At 41.9% G+C, this 7162-nt stretch overlaps 1 long non-coding RNA gene across 1 annotated transcript; it reads right to left on the reverse strand.

Moving 5' to 3' along the window:
* Positions 1–976: 976 nt before the first annotated feature.
* On the reverse strand, positions 977–4742 carry LOC138241674 (uncharacterized). Its single transcript, XR_011190926.1, has 3 exons — positions 4454–4742; positions 2589–2765; positions 977–1576 (listed from the first exon to the last, which is right to left on the reverse strand). It is a non-coding gene; the product is annotated as an uncharacterized lncRNA (long non-coding RNA).
* Between the last annotated feature and the right edge of the window lie 2420 nt (positions 4743–7162).

A 7162-nucleotide genomic window follows, 5' to 3' on the forward strand; every position in this document is an offset into this window, starting at 1 on the left:
CAACTTCACTATCATCTCCATCAGATTCACTTATCACCACATTAACAAATCGTCACGCAGATTTATATACAGTAGGCTCATCACATCTTCCTGATGATTACTGTACTCAACAGCCAGAGAGGTTCGTGCTTTGTATTCATTTTTGTAACACTCCTTTTTATAATAGAAAACGGGGCAGTGCCATATTTATTTTCTGTCATGTTCTTTTGTTATTTGGCATATTTATGTTGATTTGCACAGTGTATTAGACATGCCCATGATATATTTATGGCACAGGAGAGCTTTTTCCCAGTGTTCGTGTTTTTTCATTATCCGCAGACAGTGCGGGAACACATTCCCCAGGATAAAGGAGGACCGGGAGTGCTTTATACACACTTGATACGTTTATTTTTGAAAATCTGCATGTGTAGTTTATTGTGGAGGTGGTGGATATTTCTATAAATAAGGCTACTTGCATTGACAGTATCCCTTGGCATAGTAACACCGACTGGGAAAATGACTGAATGTTCCATGTTCCTCATGAGTGTAATGCTGGGTGATATGCAGGTCACTGCTACTTATCTTGCCTTTAGCACATGGTTCTGTTAGATATAAATAAATACTGACAGGTCACATTCACAGATAAGAACCTAAGAACATAGGAAAGGTTACAGATGAGAGGAGGATATTTGGTCCTTATAGTTTGCTTGGTTTTTAATAGCTAATTGATCTAAAGATCACGTTTAAAGTCATTTCTTTAAAATAAACCAGCGCGTTGGCTGGACAACCTGTTCCATACTTCCTCAAATCTTTGTGTAAAAAGGTGCCTCCTGTTTTCCACGGTGAACAGTTTCCAGCTGTGCCGTTCAGTTCATGCATTGTCGAATCTGAAGAGGACCATTGTGGTGACTCTGTCAGTGCCTGTAAGGATTACGAATACTAGACTCAGATCCCCTCGTAGTCTTCTCTCTCAAGAATAAAAAATACAGTACATAGGTATTTTAAAAACGAATGCTTTCAGAGAGTTTTATTGGTAACATAACTTAAAAATCAGATGAAATAGGGGCTATACAGGTTCTTCATGTCTTTGCCTTTCAGTACTTGCTAAAGAGATGAACATGCTGAACTACGCCTGATACAGTGCAGTGCTGAAATTCTGTCTCACTGACAGAACAGTCCCAGGTTAGTGATCTAACACCATCTGTTTCATGAGACAAATGACCTTAAGTTGGCAGTGACAGCTGCTTCAAGGCAGTCAGGTTGACAAGATTGCTGTCCTCTATAGGCTGAATTTACTATTAAGACAAAATGACAAAATAATGATGTGTTCACTTCCTAAATGATGACTTTACCTACATTTGCTCAAGCCTCCTCATTAATGGATTAATATTCACTCGAAGAGATCGCACACAAATGCAATGGTGAATTCATTTCTTAATCCCCCTGTGGTTTAGGCTGTAACTGTGAAGGATAAGTCTGTTTAATGTGCTTTCTTCAGCTCAAAGACTATTCGGGCTTCCCTGCTGAAGGAGGACCCTTTTAAATCAAGCAGGGGTGCTGCTTTGCTTTGAGAAGTGCTGCCTTCTAGCATCAGCTTCTAGGATGGGAAATGAAAAAGAAAAAAGTCATTAGAACCATATGGGAAGGAACCATTTGGAATCCAGATGAGAGGTGACTTTCCTGCTAAATGTAATACTGATTTAATTTAAACTGAAATGTGACATACTGGAACTAAGTTCATCCTTGAAGATGTCACAAGAGATTACAGGCGTATGGGGAGGAAAATGCATAGGCACTAGGTAATTAGCCATTGCCGCCCAGGGCATAAAATAACTTAAAATAAGAAATTCCTTCTTTGGCAAAAACAAAATCACTGATCTTATTTAAAGTGCAAAGATAAAAAAACACTGTCTTTTAGGTTTATATTCCAGTTTTTTTGGAAAGGTATTTGCAAATTATCATTAAATTAATCTCACTCTCCCGACTACCTGCAGTATCTTTGTCTGCAACCAGTTAAGACTCTTGTCCTTATCTGCACCTGTCCAGCAACGACTGCTTCTCCCTGAGCTGTTCTCTTCCCCATTCCTGACTCTGTTGGGATTCAAATTCCTGGGAATAGAGCTTGTCTTACATAAATGGCCCAGATTAATAAATTACAATGTGCCGGAAAATGCCTGACATGGCTTGGCATGTGTGCTATCTTGACATGAAACCATCTCGTCCTCTCCCCACAGATGAGATGCAAAACTAAGGTCACATGTCTGTGGCTCAACTGCACATTCACCCCTCTACCCACTGTGGGCAACGTTCAGTAAAAAGTTCCTCATGAATGATGATGATTATTATTGTATATCCTTGTGTGATCTCAGAGTGTTGTTCAGGCCGATTGGCGTTGGTGTTTTTGTAACCGTCACGTCCATCAACAACCATTAACGGCCCTTTGTTAAACCAACCACAGCTATGGGTAATTCCAGAAAGCGCCAGCACACTGATCAATTATCCAATCACGACACCACACTAATTACCAAACTCTCCACTTCTGGGATATTTAAACCCTCATTTCCATTAGGTCTGCGCTCAGTATTAGCCTCTATCTCTGGAGCTCCTACCTTGCCGTTGTTACAGAGATGTTCTCTTCAGACTGTTGCTCAGGTCTTTGAAATATCTTCCTTCGTCCCTCGACTCTGACTACAGCCCCGCAATTTGGAAAAGTAGCCAGCAATCTCCTGAAAACCCTCAGAACAATGGACAGGGTCCTTCCTTCCTCTTCCTCGTGGACACAGCATCTGTTACGGTACGGTGTTGGCGCAGCGAACATGAACATGCTACAGAAGGGACGTGACCCCCCCCCCTTTCCCCACCTTGAAACCCAGACAGCGCAGAAGTCCAGGTCTTTTGGCGCTGCAGAGCTCAGGGCTGTCTAGGGAGTGTGCTTGTTCTGTGCTTGTGCTGTGCTTGTTCTGTGTTCATGAGCTCAAGTTCTGGCATTGGCAGAGCAGAGCTTGTCACTTCTGTAGCCCAATGATGCCATGCATCCAGCGTGGGTTATGAGATGAAGACCGCAACAGGTATTAGGTGGTCCTCAATGCCATAAGAACCTCTCCTGGTGTGGAGCAGTGGCTCAGTAGCTAAGGATCTGCTCCTGTGGCTAGAAGGTTGCTGGTTCAAGTCCCGCAGCTAGCAGAGGAGTCCTACTCTATTGGGCCCCTGAGCAAGACCCTCAACCCCAACTGCTCCAGGGGTGCTGTACAATGGCTGACCCTGTGTTCTGACCCCAAGCTTCTCTCCCTGTCTGTGTGTCTCCTGGAGAGCAAGCTGGTGTCTGTGAAAAGATGAATTCCTAATGCAAGAAATTGTGTATGTTTAATGAAGTGATCTTATAATACCAGTGAGCCATGCACTTTCCAGCCATGTAATAGAAACCCAATTTCATTTCCTCACCTGCAGAAATCAAGTCCCTCCCCCAGAGAGGCTTATAAGCATTTAAATCCCATCATCCTGTTACTGTGGCCTCAGGTTTAGCAAAAAGTTTCTTAAAAGTGTGGCATGGAGTGTTATGTATATCTTCTTCATTTCAGATAACTTCAGAAAACACGCACACACACACATGGTGAAGTACCATTTTCTCCATAGGGAGGCTTCAGAGTAAAAATCGAGACAGGAATTCAATCTCTGTTTTTCCACATGGGATAATCGAGGGATTTCTATATCTCCAAAGCACCCTCGCAACCCTGCCTCCATATAGCTGGAGGGCAGGCAACTGAGTGAATAATTCATCTCCGGGACAAGGTGGGGGAACTCTACTGGAGATGACTATCTCCTTCTCTTTTCCCCGCCAGGGACAGGAGTGTACAATCCCACAGGACACAGGGTGAAAGTTGAGTGAGAAAGTACACAGGGTTGAGACATGAACATGCTGCAGAAGGGAGACAACCTGAGACACAATATTTCTAAGTAAAATAATCCATCAATAAAAATCAAGGGAATATTGAATAGTTTGGAATAAACGTATGACAGGGGAAAAGCTAAAGCTAATAGATTTGTGTGTGGATTCTGGGAAACATTTCAAAATTAAGACCTTATGGTAATGAGCTCAATGAGCAGTGTGATGTGTCAGATCAAACTGGTGATGGTCCTGGCTCCTCCATTCTGGCTGCTCAATGGGCTTTGCTGCCATTTTCTCCCGCTATCTGTGAGTAAGAGTATCTCACCTCCTCTGAGGCGAGCCTCTTCATCGCTATTTCTCTAGTCTTACAACAGGTTCTCCGTAGCCAGGCCAAGACACTCTGGGAGCACTTGTTCCCAGTGAGAAGTGTGGGTTTGTTCTATGTTACCCCCCCCATTAAATAACCTAGTTCTTTAAAAAAAAAACAGAAAACACCTAGAATAACCACGCAGTCTAACAGTGGGAAAGCCATCACGCCTTAGGATAACGAAAGGAGGAATGGTGAAATTGAGCAAGAAAGGCACTTACTGTAGGTTGTTCGTTCTGAAAACCAAAGCAAGTGGATGTTGTTTCATCAAGGACATTACATCTTCCCATCCTGGCTGCTGCTTTCTGCATGCCTTAGCTCCTACTGTCTGCTGTATGTCCTTGTATTCTGGAAAACAAAAGCTTTCCAAAAAAAACTTGGCTACTTCTTATCTGACCAAAGTAATAAGACATAAAAGCCTGCCCCTGTGTTTAAAGGGCTGAGGGTTTTCTGATTTAGAGCAGGGGGTTGCTGGTCTTTTGTTTTTCAAGCTATCATCTGATGGAATTGCGCCCTAAACTGCATCAGACATTCCGAATCTGTATTTTGAAATGCCACCTCTGGATTTATCTCTTGGAAATGTGCCTTGAGGTCAGTTCTTGTTTAAAAGTACCACATAAATCCGCACTATACAGTATTTCTTTGTTGTGCTATATTGCAGCGCTAGCTTTCTCGATCTGTGAAACACCTTTTGCTGGGCAGGTGTACAAAAGTTGTCATTACCCTGGCCGTGCTGCTGGGATTTAACACTCTACACACCGGATAAGACCAGATGCACAGTGTGAGTGGGAGGCTGTTGCTTTGAAATGAAAAGGTATCTGCTGAGGCTTTCCGAAGGCTGAATGACCCTGGATCATTCTAAGCCATTGTGGTTATGAATTTAAAAACGATGGTGCACACAGCCATGCCTGTTCAAAGCCTAGTTTTTCTATTCTTGGACAATGGCTTTAAAAAGTGAGGGTCTAAGTTACAGTTTACAATGGGATGAATAATCAGAGTCATTGTGATGTTAAGTGCTGTGCATGAAGATTCTTGCCGGTTGATTTACAAAGTCAATTTTGTCATGCATGCATTTCTAATTCATGCCCAAGCAGATGAGAGAATTTCAATTTTAGAATATAACAGGTGTGTTATACCACCCTCTAAACAATGAGCATACAATTGCAACAGGCAGGTCAAAGTCAAAACTGCTATACTGTAATCATCACATCGAGGTGCTATAATAATGTCAGAGCACCAATCTTCAATACATGTCTAAGCAATAAAGCCCTTTGACTGAAGTCCAGCATCACAATGATGCCAAAATACAAGTGAGTCTATGCAGATTGATGCAATCAGCCACTTGTACTCTTATTCTCTAATGAATACTATTAAAGGCCTATTTCGAAAAGCCCAGACACATTACCAGAAAAGATCTGTGTGGACACAGAGATAACGTGAAAATGCTTGAAAATACATACCTGCAAGTACAATATGGAACAAAAACAGCACTAGCCTGGTAGGTTGGTCTTGTGTGCAGTGCATAACCTGACACAGAAACGTAAAGCAGATGTGTACAGATGGGGTTTCTCTGCTTAATATGTTGAATCTGTGCAGTGCTTTCACCTGCCAGAGTGTGTATCTTGTATTGACCTCATCCTTCACCTTTGGGCTCATGGATGACAATGAGGGGCAGACAATGGATTATGAATTATGATGTTAAATCTGGATAAATGTGAGCTACTGTAAGTGTAAGCTTCATATAAAGTAAGCAGGGGAACTAAAGGTTAAACATACTTTTAATCATAATCCTTGTAGATAGCTGCAGGTATATGTTTTGAATACATTAGTGACAGCATTCTGACAGAAGAATGAAGGACTTTGTATTGCACTAAGTGCATCTGTAATGTTACTGGAAATTATGGCAGGGAATTCTTTGCCAAATCCTGCTAAGCTTGCTTCATCTGTTTTCATTTACTCAGTTATCATATTGCAGGATTTATCATATACGCTTCAGAGGGAACAAGTAAAATGGTTCTATATTTTTAGAAGATTGGTGACAAATGAGTACACCCTCATAAATACCATCATTTTTTTATATATCACAAACCTCATGCACAACCCTTATGTCCTCCAGACTGTTAAAATATTACTGCTGCTGGGTGCAATACAGTATAAATTCATTGAACACATCCAAAGAGTGTGTCAACTATCAATTCGTATCTTCATAATGGATTTTGAAAAGAAAGAAAAGCATATATAGCAGTATGTATATGTTGCTTAAGTTAATGACATTGATAAATAGAGGGGAAAAAAGGGGACAGATTCTTACGGCTCTTTGGAGAACTCTGGACGATGACACCATGCGAATCAGTAACCACATATGACAGCTCAGAGTGCAACGCTTCTGGTTTGTGATTTAAAACTCCCCAGGCAATCAAATCAAGTCAACTTTACTTACCATATATTTCCTAATGCAGCTGTACAGTGTGTGCCCTTGAGTTGTGTTTAACTGAATCACCCACTAAAACTGTGCCTGCGTTTTCGACTCCTTAGTACAAAAAGGGAGGGCTGCATTCACCCAAAGTATCAGAAAGAGGATGATCTAGGAAACATCGTGTTAATGAGCTGTCGGGAGAGATATCTCCCTTCATTGTCTTCTTGTTGAGATGAATTGAGATGAATTCATTCGCAGTGCAGTACTGTATGTTCCTTCTCCCTCTAAAGCAGGGGTGACCCATCCTGGTGCCGGAGGGCTGGCCAGGATGTCGGCAGGTTTTCTTGGTCTCTCTATAGCAGCAGCTGAAGCTGTAAGAGCTGGGAAAAGCAGGTGAACTGGTCCAGTTGATTTCGGTTCAGCTGAGCTAGAATTCAATGCAGAAACAACAACCCTCCAGGACCAAGACTGGGCACCTCTGCTCTAGAGTATATAATGTATATGTATAGTTCTG

This window comes from Lepisosteus oculatus, chromosome 11 (assembly GCF_040954835.1).
Source record: "Lepisosteus oculatus isolate fLepOcu1 chromosome 11, fLepOcu1.hap2, whole genome shotgun sequence".
NCBI classification, from domain to species: Eukaryota; Metazoa; Chordata; class Actinopteri; order Semionotiformes; family Lepisosteidae; genus Lepisosteus; species Lepisosteus oculatus.